General features: G+C 44.8%; 1 protein-coding gene across 1 annotated transcript in view; it reads left to right on the top strand.

Moving 5' to 3' along the window:
- The first annotated feature begins 6,564 nt into the window (after positions 1–6,564).
- The window catches only part of SIL1 (SIL1 nucleotide exchange factor), a 217,241-nt gene continuing 200,398 nt past the window's right edge, over positions 6,565–23,407 (top strand). The window contains exon 1 of the mRNA XM_086702928.1: positions 6,565–6,713. The gene's annotated coding sequence lies outside the window, so the exon portion shown is untranslated. The remainder of the gene's footprint in view (positions 6,714–23,407) is intronic.

The raw sequence follows: 23,407 nt of genomic DNA on the forward strand, positions 1-23,407 counted from the left end.
GCTCAGGTAATACAGTATGCCTTCTCCAGAAGATCTCCCAAGACCCTCTGTTCCAGAGATACTCCCATACCTTTCATTTCATGTGTGTCTTATTTGTTTAAAAATTTTTTTTAAATGTTTATTTATTTTTGAGATTGAGAGAGACAGAGCACAAGTGGGGGAAGGGCAGAGAGAGAGGGAGACACAGAATCCCAAGCAGGCTTCAGGCTCTGAGCTGTCAGCACAGAGCCCGATGTGGGGCTCGAACCCACAGACTGCAAGATCATGACCTGAGCTGAAGTTGGACTCTTCACTGACTGAGCCACCCAGACACCCCTCATGTGTGTCTTATTTGTGACAAGAGGAAGGGTTTGTCTGCCTGAGTAATACCTCTTCTTCCACCCTTTCCGCAAAAGCTCATATATAGCCTGGGCATGATGTATAAGGTGTGTGTAGGTCTGGGAGTGGAATAATTAGAATACTAAGTGGGGACATAAAGCAGGATCCACATGTGTATTTGTGTGTGATTTAACTTTATCCAGCTTCTATCACCATGTATGTGTAACCAACAGGCATGGAGAAGAATAGAGAAGAGAGAAGAAGATCAATTCGGCACTTACTGTGTCAGGCACTGTGCTGAATGCTTTACATATGTTATCTCATTTAAACTCCATAACAATTGTTGAAGGAAATACTAATATTACCTCCATGTTACAGATAAGGAAACACCACTGTAAGGTAGGTTAGGGTTAAAGCAACTTGCTTAGCTAGTGAGGAGCAGTCAAAATTTGAGCTGTCCGATGCTGAAGCCAGTTCTTAAACTGCTCCACAGTCCTGAATCCAGGCTCTCTGCTGACAGTGATATTGAATTTTTTTTAAGTTTATTTATTTTGAGAGAGACAGAGGCAGCACGAGAAGGGGAGAGGCAGAGAGAGAGAGAGAGAGAGAGAGAGAGAGAATCCCAAGCAGGCTCTGTGCTGCCAGTGCAGGGCCTGATGCAGAGCTTGGACCCACAAAGCTGCAAGATCATGACCTGAGCCAAAATCAAGAGTCAGATGCTCAACCTACTGAGCCACCCAGGTGCCTCAGTGGTATTGGATTTGATGATCTAATGTTCTGAGTCATGCCACACTGCAAGCCTTATTGTCCACACATGATCTCCCAAAGCTCTGGTGCTTGGGAACCTTTTTAGGGACAGCGTCAGAGGAGTTGTTCTCCCCTTATTGACTTGCTGACCCAGGACTGTGCTAGCATGTGCAGGCATGGCCAGTCACTGTACCCGTTATGCCCAGGATCCTGTAGCAGACAACATCCCTTCTGCATCTCTCTGCCTGAAGAAGCAGCCCTGGCCCTTATGTAGGGGTCGGCACAGATTGGACCAGGAGAGGGCCCATAGGCTGCCCTACAACAGCCCTGCAGTAGCCTTGTTCTTAGGTCTCTTCCAGGTGTGTGCGTGGGGGTGGGCAGAGACTGAAGTGAACTATTCCAGTCAACTTAACTCAGCCCAAATTTAGAATGTAAAGTTAAACTGTATTGGCCAGTCAGATATCTTGATGTGATGCAGACAAGAGCAAGAGGACTGGTGGTCTATGAGAAGGAGAGATGACAGTATAGCCTGTCTTCAGACCACCTTGGTTCCAGCTCCTGTCCCTGCCTGTCTTTCTTTACGTCAGCCTTTTATCATGGATCTGGGCAAACCTGAACTGCTCTGTATGACCAAAGGGTGAGGAAGGCTTGAGGGAAAATCCTGGAGAAGGAGATGTGAACTGGCTGACTGGGTACCATGCAAGGGAAAGAAAAGATAAAAAATGATCCATGGAGGGACAGAAGAGGACTTGGGAGGAAAGAAGTGCTCAAAAGGGGTTTCAGGTTATCTGCTGTGGGGTGTGGGGGATTAATGTTCTCCTCTGTCATCTCTATGATACCTGCAGCCATGGGTTCTTGGTGGGGAAATGGAACAGGGTGAGGGACAGCTCACACCTAGGTTATACTCCATCTGCTCCCAGTCTGGTTTCCTGATGGTCTCTGATTGCTTTTCAATATACTCTATATGGTATGTTTTCATATTTCACTAGATACATTTAATTGTGTAATTATGTAAGAAATATATTTGTGGTAAATTCCATACCATTGTGTGAAAGTGTTCATGTGTATAAATGCAGAATGTTTTAATTTATGTACATGTGTAAACTTGCCTGTGTCCTGTATTTGACTTTGGATGTGTAAGATGTGTGTACGACTGTGGGTGTTTGTGCCAGGGTGTGGGGCTTGTGGCTCTTTTCCAGAGGTGGCTGCAACGATATATCCCAACCCGTGTGTTCTCTTTACAATATGTCAACTTTTCCCATAGACAGATGGTCTCTCTTTCCTTCTCCTTAAATGTGGACAGACCTCTCTGAGTCTCTCAACCAACAGAATATGGCATAAATGATGCTGTGTCCCTTCTGAAGGTAGATCATTAAAGTACCAGGCACTTTTATGTTTTGTTCTCTTGGGATGCTCATTGTTGGAAACCAGCTACCAAACTGTGAGGAGGCCAGGCAGCTACTAAAAGAGGCCGCTTGTCAGTGTCCTGGCTGACAGCACCAGTTGAGGTCCCAACTGACAGCCAGGATCAACTTCCAGCCATGTGAGTGAGCATCTTGCCTTTACTGAACCACACCAGCTGACAGTACACAGAGCAGGGTTGATTCTTCCCTGCCAAGCCCTGCCCAACCTGCTAAATAAATGATTATTGTTTTGGGATGCTTTGTTGTGCAGCAGTGGATAGCAGGAACAGGGCTGTACCTTTGCCCTGTGTGTATGTGTGTTCCTGTGGTTTGCTGCCTTTGTGGGTGCCTGCAGGCAGTGCATTTGTGTCACCTTCTGTGTACCTGAGTAGGTGTGTGCTTGAAGGTGTTTCTGGAGACAGAATCATGGTTCTGGGGGTTTGCTTCGGCCTCAGTGGGAGTTTTTTGGCGAGAACCCTTTGAAATCTTGCCTGTCTTCTACGTCTCTTCTTTTGAGTGCTTTTCCTTTGAACCAGAGACACCTGTTTAGCTGAGAGCAAATGCAGCTTAAATTTACTGACCTTTTCTGGCTGAAGCCCCGCGGAGCTGCCAAGGCCTTCTAGCAGGTGAGAGGCTGCCATACAGAGGCTTCATATCCCTTTTTTAGGGGGCATTTTGCTATTTTTCTTTTTCTGCTAATGAGGCCTTCAGAAATGAACCAGAGACGGAGCAAAGTATAGTCACTGGGGTCCTTGAGGTCTCTTGGGGTAGAGATACCTAGAATTCTGGAGTTCCACCAAGGAAGCTGCTTATATGGGCTGAGATGTGCCCAGGTTTCAGTGTAGAGATCATCTGGTTTCCATTATGCCTTGGTTGCTGCCACCCACTCCATCTGTGTGCAGCCCAGAAGTGGAGGACCCTGGTTCAGATGGCCAGTTCCTCTTGGTCTCCTTGGCAGTGCCCCTCAGCTTCTTGCTTCTTCCATGTTGGCAGCTCTATTCAGCTTGCCTGGGAACACTGAGAGCTCTGGCTTCATTCACATCCCTGCCCTTGACTGACTTTCAGGACCTCTAAAGTGCTGTTGTCCAAAAGAGCTTTCTGTGATGACAGAAATGTTCTATAATCCATGCTGTCTGATACAGTTGACATTATTCACATGTGGTTCTTGAGCACTTGAAAAGAGGCTAGTGTGATTCAGGAACTGAGTTTTAAATTTTATTTCATTTTAATTAATTTAAACCTAAATACTGCATGTGACTGTTGGCTATCATATTGGACAGCACAGATCTGATGAGTTCAAAGAGTTTTGCTGTATCTGTAAAATGGGAATAAAATTTGCCCTATCTGTCTCAAGATGATGAATGGGGAAGAGTTTTACTCACATAAGGGATTTGGAAACAAAGACAGCCGTGTGAACTGAGTGGGCCTATTCTTTTTTTTTTTTTAATGTTTATTTACCTTTGAGAGACAGAGAGAGTGAGAGCAGGGGAGGGGCAGAGAGAGAGGGAGACAAAGAACCCGAAGCAGGCTCCAGGCTCCGGCATGAATTGCGAGATCATGACCTGAGCCAAAGTGGGACACTCAATGGACTGAGCCACCCAGGTGCCCCTAAATGGGCCAATTCTTATAGTTCTGTTAATATTTCTGTTTTATAGTCCTTGTTGGACTGTGTTGATTTGATCTGTTTACATTTCTGTATCTCTCATCTAACCCTGAGCTCTTTAAGGGTAAGAACCCAGTGGTACTATTTCACAGCTGTATCCCCATAGCCAACAGCTGGCATGTAGTTTGGTACTCATGTTCAAGTGGATAAAATGTCTGGAGTCCAGGAAGGATTTCTGGCAGAAGGATTTAAAGTGTATGGTGAAAGCTGAGGGGGAGGGGTGCAGAGAGGAAGAGGAAGCAGGACAGGACAATTTGATGATGAGACAGAGCTGGGGCTCTTGCTCCCCATGCTCAATATTCTAGGCCAATCCAGAGGGAGCAGGGAGCCAATTCCTGCTGCCAGAAATGCTTTCACACACTGGGTATCAGGTTTGTGGGAGCTTAATTGAGAAAGGCTGATGAGAGGAGAAATGATCTACTCAACACATTTTCCTTATTGAGGAAGGCTAATTGATCATCTAAATCTCTTGCCTAGCAGGGCTCTGGGTATGCCACAGCAGGGCTGTGGTTTCCTTTGATTGGTGGTGGTCAGGTTGAAGGTAATTTCTCAGGCTCTGTACTCTTGCAAGCTTTTGCTCTTCTGGGGAGTGGAAGAGGGATCTTGGAAGCTCTCCAATAGAGCTGCAAGAAGAGGTGGCTTTTTGTTTGTCATTTACTTATTTAAAAGAAAAATTTAAACTTATTTCTGCTCAATTCCAAGAGTAATACATGGAAACAGAGAAGAGATTTCTGTGATCCCACCACCCACCATCCCACCATCCCTGGACCTCAAACTTCCCACCTTTACAGTGGTTCTTCTTGTTTGGGGGCCATGAAAGTAGGGGCTGTTTAGGCCCAGTCCTGCACACTGATTTTAGCAGCTGAGAAGACTTGAGATCAGAGCTAATTCTCCTGGGAAGGAGGTTCTCAGGTCTTTTCAACGTTTTGAGGCCTGGGGAGATTCAGAATTTCTCTTTCCCCTACACATCAACTGATTAGAGCTGTCCCAAGAAGGCAGCCAGGTTCCTATGAGTGTTGGCAGCTTTGTGTCCAGCTGGACTCTTTTCTTGGCCCATGCATTTATTCATTCTATTATAAGATTTGAGCTTATTCTATTTATAAGCATAATACTCTCGTAGCACTTTATTAGTATCTTTTTATAACATGTGTCAGGCTTGATTGTACTTTATATGTTCATTCTGTAATTTATCACTGATGTAATAGATATTTGTTGAACGTTTATTATTTATCCTCATGCTACTAGGAAGTGACACAAGCTAGAATTATTGCTGGGCTACTCTTGCTAGCCTCTTGGGTGTTCCATGGAAAAAGTGAACTGTTCTCTGTCCTTTCCCACTCAGTCCTAGGGAAGTGTCCTATGTAGACCTTTCTTAAAAACTGACACTACCCACTCCACTATTGCCCGGAGGCTTGTTCTCCTTCCCCAGGCAAACCGAAGTTTGCTCATGGGTGCTATTTCCCATCTGTTTGAAGTAAACATAATCAAGAAAGTATATTAACTGCTAGAAGCCCACATTATACCTCAAAAATGGAAGAAAAAAAACACAAACTTGAGACAGGTGGATTGCTCTTGGGGAATACTTTTTCGGGGGAAGTCACTGCTTGTTTGGATTGTACTTTTCTCCACTCATAATTGACCAGGAATCACTGTGTCTGGACTCTCAGGGCCTGAGGGAGCACTCCATTTTACTAAGCAGGTTAAACTACTCTGGTCAAGGGGAAGGTCTTATCATGGAAAAAGAACAGGACTTTGGGAGGCACTCAAATCTGGCTTACATTCCCAGTTCTACCACTTCCTGACTATATGACTTTGTACAAGTTCTTCAACTTCTTTGAGTCTTAGCTTCCCCACCTATAAAAAACGGATGGCTGTTCTGATCTCAGGAAGTTTTGAGAAAATACATATATGCAACACCTGGCACATATAAGATATTCAGTGCTCTAGCAGCATTTGAGCTGTAGGGTACTTTGAAAATAATTGGTCGTTTTTAATTCACACAATACATAAGCATATAAAGTAGACGACTTATAGGTGACCTCTCTGCCCGAATTTTCAAAGGACTATTTACAGCTTAAGAGTCTCGGATTTATCTATTCCACACTGAGTGGCAACAGCTTAATTTATTTCTACTTCTCATGCCCGCTGGTTTCCTTCTGATGTTCCTTCCGCTAGAAAGAAATTACAGTATTGGAAAATCAGAAATGAAACTTCTAAGTCCCATTTTGGTCGAGCTTGGAAGCAAAATCAGCCCCGCGGGGATCTCCTTCAGATGTCTCACGCTGGCGGAGGGTTACAGCTGAAAACTAACCTCATCACGTGTGCGTTAGTGGGCGGGACTTAACAAGCGGGGGAGAGAGAGGCGGGGCTTAAGAGCTACGAGAGCAGGAAAGGAAGGGAGGCGGCCGCTCGTCGTCCTGGAAGGCAGCAATTGGGTGAGGTGGGAAGTGGCGTAATAAGTGCGCGCTCACAGATTCGGAAGGTCGCTGCGGCGTCTGCGCATGGGGAGCTGGTTGCTGCTGTAGCCGCCTGGAATTGTGGGGGTTGTGTCTGTCCCTCGGCTGCCGGGCGGGAAGCCGAAGGTAGGGGCGGTGAGGGCCACTCGGCTCTGGAGCTGCGCGGGGGGCTCAGGGCACTGTCCGAGCCTCCTCCCACCAGCGGCCCCGGCGCCTTCCCAGCACTGTTGCGGGGTCCCTACACATCCCCTCCCTGTCCCCGTCACACGCACATCTCGTCCCTCCCAAACGGGACGTCCAAGTGGGCCCTGGCCTCAGCCCGGGAGTCGCCTTCCCTACCTTTTGTGCTCAGAGAGTTTCCAGTAATTCTTATTAAGTGCCAGATGAGGCGGTGGGGATTCCGAGATTAGCTCTTGATTCTGCATCTCTTCCCTTTCTCCCACCCTCAGTTTCTGCACTTAACTGCTCCTTTGTTGAAATTCTGGTTCTTGGCAGAGGCCAAGAATTCACCATATGGAATTGCCCTCTACTCGCGTCGTGTTTCCACTCCTATCTTGTGTTTTCCTTTTTCCTGGTAGGTCGAAGACTTGCCTTTGAAGTACAGGTTACAGACTTTGTTGTTTTTCAAATCAACTAAGAAGTTGTGTACATCCCTGGGCTTTAGTAACTGATTTCATTTAAAGTGGAGCATGGGCACCTTCAGTGCTTCCCCGCCGTTTCTGATTCACGTGGTCCTGAAATCCTTGCCTTGAGATTCTCCGCTTCAGAAGACTGGAGGGAATCCACTGACATTTGAGCCCCTGAAATGGGGTTCTGGCGGGGAAAGAACAGGAGTCAGGAAATGCCTGGCACCAGAGAGGCCAGTGTGGGGTTTCTTTTCACAGTAGAAGCTAGAGGACCGGTTGATGCCCCCCCCCCCCCCCACCGGTATGTGGTCAGTTGGATTCAAGCCCATCTGGCTTTCTGACCTCAGTAAAACAAAACCACAAACTGCTTTGGAGGATTAACCCAGAGTGGGTAGGCAGAAGAACGAATCCTCCAGGTTTGCTAACAAAAGAAAGTGATGTGTTTGTAAACACTAAGAGTGTTTGGACAGTGTGAAAGATGTTTTGGTATATATTGGTGTGTCTTTTTACCTCTCACAGCACCCAAACTTTATTTTCTGATGAAAATATAGCCACATTTGGGGATTGGATAGGATTTTGATAGCTGGGGTAGGAGGATATTAGGTTTGATGTTTGTGTAACATGGATCAGTTGAGAACATGGCCCTTAGGTTTTTAAGAGGGTGTTGCCACGTCGGGTTTATTTTGGCTTTTCTTTGGGTTATTTAATGAATTTAATATGCTAATTGATACATGTGTTGTTATGATAAAATTGGCTACAGAAAAGGCTTATTGCCCCCATTTTACAGATGGTGGGAATGGGGGATGTATTAGTACAGCTGTGGTAACCCAGAATGAAAAGTTGTCTTGTTCTTGGATTCCTGCTTTCTTTGCCTTCCCTGATGTCTTTGAAGGCTATTTATTACTCAGTTCTCTACAGAGGACAACTTTGAGCCCTGGTGTGTTTCACTGACACACAAAATCTAATTAAGCAAAACTGAAAAGCAACAAAATGGGTTTTGTAACAAACATGCTAGCACTTCTTGAGTGTTGTCTTCCTTTAGAGTGGTATATGTATTATCACTTAAGTGATGTCGCTGTCCAAAGCAGTTTTGAAAATCCACATCTGAAATAGTTTTCAGAGACATTTTTGAACTATGTTAGCGATCGATTTCATTAATACATAATACTATACTTTTTTTTTTTTTTTTTAACCCCGAATGGTATGGTTAAGCAACCTTGTTAGCTAGCTTGTCTTCGGATGAGTAAACAGTTCTTTTGAAGTGGACATAATACATTTTTGGTGTGTGGTGAACATTAGTTTTGAATCTGAGTCTATCACTTATTAGCCATATGACCTTGGACAAGTCACCTCTTAGGCTCAGTTTTCCACTGCCTAAAAATGGGAATCTTGGAGCACCTGGCTGGCTCAGTTGGTGGAGCATCCGACTCATCTTGGGGCTGTGAGTTCAAGCCCCATGTTGTGTGTAGAGATTACTGTACTTAAAGGTAAAATCCTTTAAAAAAATTCAGATACTTACTTGGAAGAGTGATTAAATGAATGGAACACATTAAAGACCCAGAAATACAATAAATATTTATGCCATCAAAGATTGAAGATTTGCTATTAATGAGAATATTTTTTGAAAAATGAGTCTCTAAAGGCATGTTGTACCTTTTTCCAAATAGGTATGTGCCTTCCAGTTTTCTGTTCATTATCTTTGTGGATTCATGCTCTGACCTCATCCTACTTCTTGTCTTCTTTTTGATTCATTTTCTGTCCTTTCCCAAGTGAGTCAAGTTGTGCTGCAGAGGCTGTCTGCCAGTCTCTTGGAGTAAGCCTCTTTTCAGGAGAGCTAATCTGACCATTCTTACAATGCTAGCCCCTTGGTCATGTGTTCCTGGGGATTTTTCTCTGGGGCCTCAGCTGGCTCTTAGACCACGCTCTGTAGCACAGGCATCTCTAACTCCGGGATTTGGTGTCAATTTGGAGACCTGTCCTTGTGAGGCTAATCTTTTCTCTTTCTGAACAAGGATGAATACTTTATTCTTCTCTGAGTTAGCCTTAAGCTGGAGGCCTTAGTTTTTCACAACATAGAGCTTCTTGTTTTAAGTACATGTGGTCTGAAGGGGCAATATCCTACCATTTTCTTCATTTTCTTTCACCAAGGGCTTCACTGCTGGGTAGAGGAGGAGGAGAATAGCCCCTTGCCATTCAGGTGGGCTTTGGGTAATCCCTGATTCCTAGCATCAACAGTAATTGAGTTTGAGATAAAAACCTTGTAAAAGATAGAAGCTGCTCAGGACACATGTGAAGAATCTCCCAGAATTTTACTGACTTAGGAAGGGCTTACACCTGGCATCCATTCTTGTGCTATTTTCCACCTTGGAGACAGAATCCAGGAGCAAAAGAATTATGTTCAGCTCAAACTTGTAGTTCCTTCGGGTTCCACCAGGCAGCACATGGAGAATGGTGTGATTGTGTTGGTTGGCTAAGTCTGTCCTTGTTCTGCTTACAGTGCCCTTGATTTTGGTGTTTTAGGCATGGAGAAGCTTCTTAGTTACGGGCTGCTGTAACAGAACACCATAGACTGGGTGCTTAAACAGCAAACATTTATTTCTAGAGATTGGACCTGTGAGATCATGGTGCCAGCATGGTCAGGTTCTTAAAGGAACTGGGTCAGCTCTTCAGACATCTAATGAAGTGATTGTCAACCTTTTGTTCATTATCACCTTTTGAGACACCCCCCTCCATTTGTCCCCCCCGTCCCTGCCGCCCCCTGTGAAATTTTAATACCACAGATACTCTATGTATCCGTTTATGTACTGTGGCCCTTTGGAAGACCATAAACTTAAAATATCTAAGATTTTTCTAACCCAAGAATCAATCCCCCCCCACCTTGCAGTGGGGTGATACTGTCTTCATTGAAAATACATGGTCTAAAACAGCCACCAAGGCGTGTTTTACATCTAGAAGACCAGCTATTACCACACCAACCACCAGACTAGTGAAAGGGGGAAAACTTTATTTTTACTTGTTCAAAAAAAAATTTTTTTTTTTAAAAATTTATTTTTGAGAGAGAGAGAGATAGAGACAGAGTGCTAGCAGGGGAGGGGCAGAGAGAGAGGGAAACAGAATCTGAAACAGGCTCCAGGTTCCGAGTTGTCAGCACAGAGCCTGACGTGGGGCTCGAACTTAGGAACCATGAGATCATGACCTGAGCCAAAGTCGGATGCTCAGCTGACTGAGCCACCCAGGCGCCCCAGGGCGAGAGTTCTCCCAGGGAAGAACTTTATCTCATGCATACTTGATATCAGCCTTATAAAATCGTTGGTGTTCCCCCATTTTACAGATGAAGAAATAAGCTCAGTGAGGTTAAGTAATGTGACCAAGGTCAAAAAGTTTGTTGATCTTAAAACCCAGTTTGACTCCAAAGTGATTTCTGTTGTTGAATGCTATCCTTCTCTCACCAGGAGTCTGTTGTCATCAGCAGGACATTTGACCATTCACCTTCTTTTCACAAGGGCCTCCTAGGTACCAGGCCCAATTAAAGATGTTGAGGACACTAAAGTGGGAAAGAGATCCTGCTATTGAAGAGCTCGCTGAGTTTTCCAGCATGGGATGCTTTAGGGCTAGTGTCCCTGTCACCTAGTCTGATTTTACTTCTTTTTTTAAATTTTTTTTTTTTTTCAACGTTTATTTATTTTTGGGACAGCGAGAGACAGAGCATGAACGGGGGAGGGGCAGAGAGAGAGGGAGACACAGAATCGGAAACAGGCTCCAGGCTCTGAGCCATCAGCCCAGAGCCTGACGCGGGGCTCGAACTCACGGACCGCAAGATCGTGACCTGGCTGAAGCCGGACGCTTAACCGACTGCGCCACCCAGGCGCCCCTAGTCTGATTTTACTTCTTATGAGATGGCTAGCAATAGCTAAGGGCTTTCATGGAAAGATTTGAGCTAGTTGGCCTTTAGGAGGGTCTAAGCTGTGAATATGTCCCTCCTAGTTCCATCTGCCAACCAGGTGAGCTGTTTCTAATCGCTGAGCCTGTTGCATAAAGTCTGTAGCAGGCTCAGGAAACTCCTTGGCCATTAGATGCTTGTAAACATGAGGATTAGTAAGAATCTCATTTCTATTTTTCTTACTGCTATTCCTAATAATTCAGAGCAGAAGTTGTTTTGTCCCTTTCTGAAATTATTCCATGTTGTCTGGTTCAAAACCTAATGCTGTTGAGAGAATTGGAGAAGAAATGGACTATGTGTGGAGGTGGAAGGAGGAATAATTTTTCCTGGACTTCTTTAAAGCAGCTGGAATTACTCTTTACTGTTATTCTTTTCCTCCAAATCTTGGGACTTTTGAGGTGTTCCATTTACCATCTGTTTCTCTGATGCCTCCTTGGCCTTCTTTTTTCCCAGCTGTGTCTGCTGTGTTGGCTCACGTGTTGCTGTACCAGAAGTTGGAGCCTTTGGGTACTGTCTGATGTTTAGCCCATGTCACAGTCCTATCCACAGAAAAATGGGAAGGGGTATGTTTCTGAGGTCTGCTTGCTGGCTGTGTCTTGACTGAGGGTGTGGGTGTGCCTTTTCATTATCTGTTATCATTCCGGGCAGAGGAATATCACATCAGTGAACTGATCCATGTCCTGCTACTTGCCTTTTTGCAAGTAGTGTGCCTCTTCTGCCTTAGGACAGGAAGGAGTTATAGAAACTGAAAGAAGAATCACAGATGCCTCTCAAGTCATGTGAGGAAGGCTCATACCAGTGGACTTTTAAATGGGCATGTCTTTATGTCTGTATATAGTTTCATGCTTTTGCCTCTCTCTTTTCTGTGAGGCTCCCAAGGGGAGTCAGCAGCCATCTGACCAAAGGGGTCAGCAGCCATCTGACCATACTCAAGAAAACTAGCAGGTTTCAGTTCAATGGAAGTAACATAAAGTAGGACAGTCGATACAGACAGCATTGATTGGCCACACTTTGAATCCAGTGGGTAGTAGACATTGGAAACTTAAGGGGCAAGCTCCTAAGCAAGGTATTTAAGGTTGATTTTTTTTTTTTTTTGACTCTCCCCATCCCTAGTCATGGGGAAGTGGGTTTGATTGTATTCCTGAAGCACAGTCTCTGTCCTTGGGCCCAGCTGCTCAAGTCTGAAATCATGGTATTTATGGGTTGCAAGAGATCATTCTAGGGGTCTTTTTATCAATTTTATTGGAAACATCAGGGCTGGGTCTGTTTCAGATCCAAGGAATGACTGTGGTTAGGTGAGTGAAGAGTCAGTAGATAGCCTTCAGGTTCTGTCATCTTCCAGTGGTTGAGTTTTGGATTTGGTGACTTCTTGCTTTACTGATGACAAAATTGAACTCCAGTGAAGTGAAACGGGCTATATACCTTTTTTAGAACCATCAGGATATTACTGGCAGAGCTGAGACTCAAGCCAGAGGGTTCACAGAGGGTGGCCATAGAAGTTGTTAACATTATTTAAAGCCTTATAAAGATGCAGGATGCTGTTGCAGTTAAAAAATCTCCAGGGAGGGGAAAAAAGTCTGCAAGGAAGGAGAAGGCTCCACCTCCACTGACTGCTTTATTCCTTATCTTAGAACCCTCACTGGTGAGGTTTTTGGCTGTCATGCTGATTTCTTTCCCATTCATGTTCAAGTGAGTTTCCTGTTGATCTTACCCCAGAGGAAATAGATACGAAGTTTCCCCCTATTTTAGAAACAAAGAAAAAGTGCTCAGGCCAGGCTGTTCTGAGTGTGTTCTGTAAAGAATGGGGCCAATGCACCAGTGGACCTTATCTGGTGATCCAAGAAAATCTGTAATACATCACTAAAAAAGAGTGAGGGGATGAATGGTATGTCAGAGAGGTTTAAAAAATTCTGGAATCCGCTCACTTGGTTTCATACTCTGCTGTTTACTTACTAGCTGTCAGATCATGGACAAGTTACTTATTTTCTCTAAACCTTAATTTCGTGATCTGTAGAATGGGAATAGTAATAGCTACTCTTGAAGCTGTCTTGAGGATTGAGAGAATACGAATGGAAAGCGCTTCCTCTCTGTATTTTCAGTCATGTCAACAACTGTAGTTTGGGGCGCCTGGGTGGCGCAGTCGGTTAAGCGTCCGACTTCAGCCAGGTCACGATCTCGCGGTCCGGGAGTTCGAGCCCCGCGTCAGGCTCTGGGCTGATGGCTCAGAGCCTGGAGCCTGTTTCTGATTCTGTGTCTCCCTCTCTCTCTGCCCCTCCCCCGTTCATGCTCTGTCTCTCTCTGTCCCAAAAATAAATAAACGTTGAAAAAAAAAGAGCATTAAATGTATAAAAAAAAAAAAACAAAAAAACAACTGTAGTTTCTATTTCTTGACCCAAGACTTGGTTATAGGATAAGTTGGGTTGACCAAGTGAGTATTATCTTAACCATCACATCATTGTCTGTCTCCTTTGTTGGTTGATTATTCATATCATTAGTCACAGCTAGCTCATGCTGAATAACTAAAAGTCATGAATAGCAGGGAACTTTGAAGCGTCTCTGCCATCTTCTTTCTTACTTGGCTTAGTTCTCACCTTTCTGGTGCTGTCTTTAATTGGCTGCCCTGGCTAGTGGGCCTTGTTTCCTGGCCATTGTCTGACATGGGGATGTAATGGAGCAGGGCTGGCTGTCCAGAGTCTGCCTGGGGCCCTCTGACAGTATGTTTTCTTCATCTCTTGCCTTCTCTTCAGCTAGACATGAAGCAATTAGCTTGTTACGGGAACTTTGACTTCTGTCACAGCTTTTTTTCTGATTTGTATGCCCATTTCTGGTCCTTGTGCAAGGTCAGGGAGGCACAGTCAAATACACTCACCTGGATTTTGTGTTCAAGTTGACTCTCTTTGAGATTGACAACTAGTTCAGTGTAGCAGTGGGGGTGTGAGTGGGGAAAAAGCCCTTGAAGCTATTACCCGTTTTTATATTGATCTCAAGCTGATTTTTAAACAAAACCTGAGTACCATAATTGTAGATTGTGCCTTACATCTCTGAATGAAACAAATAGGGTAAAACCTTATTATTTATGGGGAAGACTGGTCTGAATTGGTAAAAAAAAAAAAAAAAAAAAGAAAAAGAAAAGAAAACAACTGAGGAGTCTTTTCAGAGAAATGCTATTGTCTTAGATTTTTTGGCAAGCCTGTGCAGTATCTTTCTGATGTAGTCTTATTGCTTCCCTTGTTTTTCTGCTTCTGAGTTCTTATGGGAGCCTCCTTCTATACCCTATATGCAATGTTCCTCTAGGACATTGTGTACCACTGCCCTTTGCAGTCTTCCTAAATGTAGTCCTGATTGGAGAAGAGTCTTTCTAAAAAGCCGTCAGTGGCACCCCCTGGCTGCTGCTGAATAAATTCCAAATATGTTAGTTGTCCTGATGTTCTGTGCCTATCACGGTGTATCCTTGTCCTACCACTTTAATTATGTTCTCCATTGTTACCCACATGTACCCTTTGCTCTTGATAAACTGGTCCACGTGATCCTCTAAACATGACTCCTGTTAGTGTCTCAGCCAGTGCTTTTGCCCAGAGTCCCCTCTCCTTAGTTTCCTACTTAAGCTTCACAGCTGCCTTCTTCAGTGAGTCTTGTGTCATACCTCCTCATCTGTATCCCCATAGCAACACTTTGATTATAGAATTTAGCATACTTTACCCTGGTTAGTTATTTTGCCTCTTATTTAATATGAGCTTCTCAAGGACATGGCCTGTGCTTATTTTATATCTCCAGCATAATGCTGAGTATAACATGGACACCAATAAATGCTAGTTGAATGAAGGGATATATGAAAGCTGAGAAATGGTAACAGTCATGTTCAGTTCCCAACTCTTTGCTGAGGCATTCCTTGAACACTAGTCACAGTGAGACTGGCATGCTCAACTCCCAGAGCCTTTTGTGTAAGTCTTACCTTCCCACCAGGGTTAGAAATTCCCAGAGCTGGGGGTGGGGGCAGAAAACGCATTCCTCATTCCTCTTTGTGTACCAGCCCCCAGCACAGTTCCTGGCATGTAGAGCGTGTTTCATAAGTACTTGTGAATGAGAGAGTCCTGCTCTTTGTCAGCTGATGTGCCTACCAATTTATCAGCCTCCCGTGTTGGTCACTGGCCAGGGGTCTCCAACTCAAAGGTGTTTTCAGGGCCAGGTAGGGAACAGTCAGTGTGAGCAACATGGAACGGTGTGCCTGTGTCAAACTGGAGTGTTCATGTGTTCATGGGGAGCAGTTGCTACTCAGCCTGTTGTCATGAGTGAGTGTGGCTCTAGTGTCATCATCTCCTATTACAAGAGAAGCCAAAAGTCCAGATTTTTATATGAAATCCCCAGGGAATACCAGAGTACATATCTGGTCCAGATTTGACATCGAGGCTACCCATTTGTGACATATTTAAATTCCTTACAGAAGAAGAAAGGGAGCAGAAGATAGAACTTGAAAGCCTTTGAGGGAGTTTTGTTGAAAGCCTAGCTTTGGTTAAGGGTGTCTTGTAATTTTCTATGGGTAGTCACTTAGTCTTTTGAGTCAAGTCTTTCAGAGACCACCTGTGTTTTGCTTCATCCTCCCTTGCATTCTTTTTTTTTTTTTTTTTTTTAACGTTTATTTATTTTTGAGACCGAGAGAGACACAGCATGAACGGGGGAGGGTCAGAGAGAGGGAGACACAGAATCCGAAACCGGCTCCAGGCCCTGAGCTGTCAGCACAGAGCTTGATGCGGGGCTCGAACTCACGGACCGCGAGATCATGACCTGAGCCGAAGTCGGCCGCTTAACTGACTGAACCACCCAGGCGCCCCTCTTGCATTCTGTCCCTAGAAAGATGATGACCTAGAGACTTGTATGATTTTTGCCCTATTGCCCGGCCTCTGCCGAGGCAAGTTTGATGGTTGTTCTTGTTTTTGTCTCCTGCTAAGGGCCTGGTGGTCAGCCTGATATAACGTCCCAGGGATCATTCCTGTTAATGGCTTCTCTGAGGAGGAGTTCTGGGTGAACTGGCATACGTGAAAGGGAAGCATATTGTACAGAATTATTGCCTAGATGTGGTTGGCCAGGGGGCAAAGTAGCATAAGAGCCAGGAGGAAATCTGTACCTTCGTGGAGGCTTTTGCAAGGCAATATCTTACCCTCTGGCTGCCCTGTTCTTTTTTTTTTTAATTTTTTTTTTTAATTTTATTTATTTTTGAGACAGAGAGAGACAGAGCATGAACGGGGGAGGGTCAGAGAGAGAGGGAGACACAGAACCGGAAGCAGGCTCCAGGCTCTGAGCCATCAGCCCAGAGCCCGACGCGGGGCTTGAACCCATGGACCGCGAGATCGTGACCTGAGCCGAAGTCGGACACTTAACCGACTGAACCACCCAGGCGCCCCTGCCCTGTTCTTTTCATAGTCCCTAAGGGCCTCTGGCATAGCTTAGTTGCTTGGCAAACTTACGTTTTAGTCCTGAAAGTGTTGCCACCAGTGGTATCTCCATCTGAGACTGAAGCAAGCTGATTGATTACCTCTGGAAGAATACATGAGAAACTGAAGAGTGGTTGTCTTTGGTGAGGGGCCCTGGGTGGCTGGGGAGTAGGGGAGGAGGGAGACTTATTTTTCACTGTATACAAGCTTTGTGCATATATTGTTAGTTTTTTGTTTTTTGTTTTCATTTTGGTTTTTTTTTTTTTGAGAGAGCAAGAAAACGTGTGCGTGTGGGAAGGGCAGAGGGAGAGAGAGAGGGAGAGAATCATAAGCAGGCTTCATGCTCAGTGAGGAGCCCTATGTGGGGCTTGATCTCATGACCATGAAATCATGACCTGAGCTGAAATCAAGAGTCTGGATGCTTAGCTAACTGAGCCTCCCAGAAGTCTCTGTTAGTATTTTTTCAAATATCACTGGATAGACCCAGGTATGGCCTCCTCTTAACATGTCACTCTGCCCTCACTGTGTGCTCTCTGTAAACACCTAGAACCAGTTACTGTAGACTGTCCCTTGGAGGTGACAGCCTTGTTTCTTTGTTTCACAGAAGTGTCTTAGGCTTTCTCTACCAGAAGTCTTGGGAATAACAGTCAGGCTTCACGTATGTTCATGTTTTTAAAGGGCTTTCAAATATGTTTTTTTTTTTTTTTTTAACTTTTTTTTTTCAACGTTTATTTATTTTTGGGACAGAGAGAGACAGAGCATGAACGGGGGAGGGGCAGAGAGAGAGGGAGACACAGAATCGGAAACAGGCTCCAGGCTCCAAGCCATCAGCCCAGAGCCTGACGCGGGGCTCGAACTCACGGAGTGCGAGATCGTGACCTGGCTGAAGTCGGACGCTTAACCGACTGCGCCACCCAGGTGCCCCAAATATGTTTTTTTTTTAAAGTTTATTATTTCTGTGAGAGAGAGCATGTGTGCACATGCAAACGGGGGTAGAGAGAGAGGGGGAGACACCAAATTTGAAGCAGGCTCCAGGCTCTGAGCTGTCAGCACAGAGCCTGAGGTGGGGCTCAAACTCCTGAACCTCAAGTTGATGACCTGAGGGGAAGTCAGATGCTTAACTGACTGAGACACCTAGGCGCCCCAGGGCTTTCAAATATCTTATCTGATTCTTACAACATCCCCATTTTTTAGAGGTGAAAAATTGAGGTTTGGAGAGTCTGAATTACTTACTGAGGGTCATACAGCTTGTCAGAGTAGGGCTGTGACTAATCCAGGTAGCCTTCATGTTCCTACCCCTTGCTTTTAGATCTTAATGTCAGTGAGGTAGTCTTCCTTTTTGGAATTCTCTTAGAGGTTTCCAGAGCTGTTTCATTTGGGGCCTTCCCCCTTAGGACTCTCTGGAAAAAAGTGGTTAGTAGTAGGTTTCTCCATTTTCCTAGTTAGGGTAAACTAAGGCTCCACTGGGGCCATATCTTTTAGGGAAGCTTGAATTAACAGTTTTGTTTCCTTTTCTTTGCTGAGTATTATTGCTGCTATTAAGCAGAGGGCTTTGTTTCCAGGTTACAAATCTTTTTAGCAAAGAAGTAAGGGTGGAGTAGAACTAGAAGGACTCAGGTTGTTCTTGGATATAATTTAATGCTCCACATCCCAGAGAGAGTAAACATTGTAACGTGTGCAAGATGGGTTTGGATTAATATCCTGACAACATATGGCTTGGCATGTAGGGCACTCCTGGGAGACCCTTCTGACCATACAAAGCCTGCCTTTGCCGGGTGGCCCCTTCCCACAGGTCTTCCCAGCAGCTGTTGTGCACCTGGGTGAATCATCAGCTTTCCTAAGCTTCTGGGGAGAAAACCCAATGTTAACTGTTAAAAGTCCTCATATAAGAGGTGAAATAAACAGGCAGTCCCGAGAGACCACTGTGTTTCAGTACTACTTAGCTTCCCCTGCATTTGTCCAGGGTAATCACTTCCGTTAGAAACACTGGCTATTTGTCACCGCTGGTCTCTGCAGAATACAGCACTGAAAATCATCTTGCCCTTTCTACTCTGCTGCCCCCGAAGTCATGGGTGTAAAAGATCTCTGAAAGCTCTAGAGAGGCAGTGGGCAACATGGAAGGAAGGCTTAGTTGCTTCTAATGACCAAGCAGAAATTTTTTACTTTTTACTTTTTCTATTTTTACTTAAATCAGACTTAGTTTACCTGCAAAGAGGATTCTGTATATTACAGACAGAGCTCAGAGTGGAAGAGGATCTTGGTACTTCTTCTGCAGTCTCTCAAGGGAACTTACTGCGGACACATAGAGATCATGCTCGGATTGTCTTTTCCTCCCCCAGCTCTCAGGTGCAGTATGCCAAGAGTGTTGCCCCAGAGATAGGTACCAGCTGATGGCTTAGTCAGGGTGTCGCTGGCTGGCAGCTTTGTGGGTTTGGAACCCTAGCCAGTTCACCTAGGTTTAAGTTCCAGTGGGCTCTCTGAAGCACATGAAATTGATGAGACCATCAAGTTGTAGTTCCAGTTAACTAATTAACTCTAAGAAACATGCCTAGCAAGTTGATTTGTGTGGACAGGTAGGAACCTTGTTTCCTCTATAGATTGCTGGGAAGCCACCTCACCTCTTCGAGGAAGTCAAGGTGAAATATGGTGGAAACTTTTAGCGATAGCCATCAGATAGAACCAGATTTAACCATGTATTAGCTATGAGACTTCAGATGAGTTATTTAATCTCTGTCCTCCTATGTCTTCACCTGTAAAACTCCTTGGGGTTTTCAGATATGCACACAGTATGCATTCAGTGTATGTTTTATACCATTTAATCACATTTTTCCTCTACTCACAGCCTTGTACTTTTAGGACTATATCTGTATTCTGGCCAAAACACACTGGTTACTCTGTTAGGGCACTAGAAATGTGTATTTGAGAGAGACTCCATTTAATTCTGGGTACCTTTTTGTGTATTCTTTGCAGACCACAGTAGGAACAGTTAGATTCTAGCTGTCATCATTTGGCTCCAACCTATGGAGTCTGTGGTTATCATTCAATCTACAGTTCTTTCTTAAGACCTGCTATGTGTCAGTTACTGCTTGGCCATGGAAATTTAGTGGTGAGTGAGACCGATCTGGTCACTGACCTTAGTAATACCTCTCCAAACCCCTCCTTAGATGGGTTCCTTCTTTGGGTGATTAGTCTTGTTCATTCTTTGTTGATTCATACTAATTTGCTTCTGAGAGAGTAATCTTCTCCCTAGACCTAGGGGACAGTGCCCCTTTGTGCTGCCTGGGCCTTGCCTGCTGGCTTGCCGGCTCTCAAACAATGAGAGCAGCGTGCTGAGGCTGAAGGAGAAAACCCCGCAGGCTACTACTGCCTCGGCCACACATGTCCCAAGAGCCTGTACTTGGCACTCTTGAATGTTCCTTTTCTCCTTGCACATAGATTATAGTGTTCACTGGTAATTTAAATTCAAAAACCTTCCGCCCCCTCTCTGCCTTTAAAAAAAAAAAAAAAAAAAAAAAAAGGCTCTGTGTATTACAGGGTAGAGAACAAAGCAGGCCAGCCCTGGTTTCCCGGTGGGGTTTGTTTTATCACGTGTATTTTTTATGTAGCCTCACCATGGGTTACCTTTAGTTTCATAAGGCTAATGTGTAATTCAGGCCTATTGATGATCTGCAGTCATAGAATGTCACATCTTTCTCTACCTTGTTTGTCATAGTGTGATGGGTAGATTTAGGGGTTGCTGACAGGAAGTTGGACTTGCTTCTTCACTTTGGACTCCAGACTGTATTCTAGCCCCTAGTGGGCTCTGCATAAAGAAGGGCCAGCAGCCAGGTTGATGGATTTTTCGGCTTCGAAATAGGGGCCTGAAGATAGTCCTCTGTTTCCTCTTTCTCTCATGCGAGTTTTACCAGCAGTTGTCAAGAAGTGTGTGTGGGGAAGCAGGCAGAATTGCTGAGAACCATTTATTTGAGAACTCCCAGTGGAGAATTGCATTTGCCTCTGCTTCTCATGCTGTGGTGTGTGGCCTTGTGATTTGGTACTGCTTGTCCCTGTGTAATACAGAGGCCTGTGTATGACTCCTCTAGCCCTGTTGGGGTTTTCAACAATAAATTACTTGCTGGCTGGTCTTTCCCCTAAATTCTCTCACTTTCTCAGAAGCAGGGGCGTGTGCCAGCATTTAGGGACCTGTTTGAGCCTATCTGGCATGGTGGTTGAGCCTAGATGAGTCATGTTTCCCACTGCTGCTTGGGTTGGACATTTGCTGTAGTTGGATTTAGTTTAACAGTCACACTAGAGGCTTGGTTGGAAAGAAGAGAGCACTGCATAATTATTGCTTATGTACCAGTTAAACCTATCAGCCAACAGATGTCAAGTGCAGGAAAAAAGTGCAATAATGTTATTATAATGGCATAATAGTTATCATTATAATAATCACCTGGCATACTTTTGATAAGAGGCAGATCCTGAAATGAGTGCAGGGTTAACCTTAAACTATAGCACAATGAAGGGGTGCTTAACCTTGTAGGAAATGCTGTGTGGATGTGTATGGTTCAGGTATGGGGTTGCTACCCTTTCTGCCTAGCTTGAACGAGGTATGAAGACGTCATCTGGGCTTCTCTGTCCTGCAGTTACTTGATGCTTTCTCATGGTGCCATGGAGCACATGCCATCCTTTGGTATAAGGTGCTCTGGGTTGCAGGATTACTATCCCAAGCACCCAGTGCCACTGGGTTCTCAAAAAGGCAGAGATTAAATCCCTGTGGGCTCATTTGGAATTTTCAGAAAATCCAGCCTCATCCCTGTAGCTACAGATGATGAACTCCCCTCCATGCAGCAAACTGTTCTGTACTTAGGGCATGGTGGTGGACCTCAGGTATGTACTTGCCTATTGTGGTAGGAGTGCTCATGGTAGACAGCCTTTCCTTACCCAGGGAGCTCTTTGGAACTATATTTCCCATTCTGGTTAGGAAGGTGGTGGCGAAGGGGTGAGGAACAGAGCTGGGCTCATGGGTGACCCACAAAGGCAGCTCTGGGGTAGGAGAAGAGTCTTTGGATTCAGGCAGACTTGAGTTGTTGGCTCTTGATCTTGCCATTCACCAGCTGTTGGACAGCTTGCTCAAGGCTCAGCTGCCTCTCTGTGTATGTGCTTATTTATTTCTCCTTGTTTTTCACTACCAGCCCTGTCTCTGAAGTACCTATCTCTAAGCAGTTATCAGTAAATGCTTCTACTTTTCCTACCCAACCCTGCCCACTTACCCTTAAGAATAGAAGGGCGAGGACAAGGCCCTCCTGCTTCCGTATGAATTTGGGCTTTAAGTTGAGCTTCATGTGAGCTTTTTCAGGCTCTGGTGATGTTTTTTGGAGCCATACTAGACTTCCTCTGATGCTGCCTCATCAGGGAGACTTTGATATTTAATGTTTGGGCAGCTTTCCACCTTATCCAAGGAGTGAAAGGTGATGTTTAAAATCCTATTCAGGGATTTTCTGCTTTAGCCCCCTGCGGTCGGTCTTTTCCCCCTCTCCTTTTTCCTTTGGGTGGGTCACTTGGGGACACTGCCTGCCCTGAGGAACATTTGTTCTTGAAGAAGCTGTTAGTTGTTTGGGTTAGTCTCTTTACTCATTAAAGGTTTTTGTGTTTCTGTCTGGGCCTTTGCTGTGGACTTTCATTTCGGAAGTCTGGAGCACTCAGACAAGGTGATAGCTTTTTAGACTATTTTTGGCTGTAGGCCAGCTTATCACTATGGCTACCACCTGCCTGAAGGATGGCAGGACATAGACAGTAACTTCTATCAGGAATTTGGGAAAGAGGAGGGCAAAGGGGAAAGAATAGTTTAGCTTAAGGTCACAAGGGAAGAACAGCTTTTCTAAGCAGAACCATTTGATTTGGACACAATCTCATTTCCCTTCTCTGTAGAATTTTTTTTTTCAGTCAACAAACATATGTAGAACACCTTTTACATTCCAGACACTATGGTAAGCCCTGAGATATAGCCATGACCAAGTCATACACACTTCCTGCTTAGAGTGTATTGATGAACATAGACTTTAATAAGATTATAATCACATACATAAATGTAAAATTACAGTTGTAAGAAGTACATTGAAAGAAAGGAATGTGATACCATGAGAAATAGGACTTGTTCCAGGGGTTGAGAGGCTATCAGGGAAGGCTTCCTTGAGGAAGTGATGTTTGGTTTAAATTGTGAAGAACAAACAGGTGTATACTGAAGAACTGGACATGAAGTTGAGTGTTTCAGGCTGAGGGCCCATCTTTTCCAAGGGCTCCGGAGTAGGGTTGAGTGACAAAGAAGTGACTTCTGTCAGGTACTGAAATAGTGTGGTCAGAGCACAGAAAGTGAGAGGAGATGGATACAAGATGAACCTGGAGGGATTGGCGAGGGCAGTCCTGATCAGCTGTGACAAGTCGTTTTGTATTTACCTGGAGAGCAGGGAAACCTTTGGAGGGTTGTTAGTCATGGTGGTAAGATGATTGGACTTGCAGTGTGAAAGATCATTCGGTCATTACATTGGATGGATTTTGATGAGGGAGTGAGAATGAAGATCAGAAAAGGAGGATTACTGTGATAGGTGACTTGTTTTCCTTCAGTCAGCTAGATGGTAATTTTCAGACCCATCCCCTGAAGTGCTGCCTTATTCCTCCTGAGTCAGATCCTCTCTCACTGCCTTAGTCAGTGTGTTGTTGGGGCCACCTCGCCACTCAGCAGACTTGGTAGCTCAGGGTGCTGGCATTTGGCATCTTTCCACCTTCGCAGAAAAAGGCCTGGAGATTTCAAGCCTGTCACTTGTTAACATCTGACAGCTACAGAGC

The sequence above is a fragment of the Puma concolor genome, chromosome A1 (genome assembly GCF_028749965.1).
Source record: "Puma concolor isolate L17-30 chromosome A1, mPumCon1.1.hap2, whole genome shotgun sequence".
Classification (NCBI taxonomy): Eukaryota; Metazoa; Chordata; class Mammalia; order Carnivora; family Felidae; genus Puma; species Puma concolor.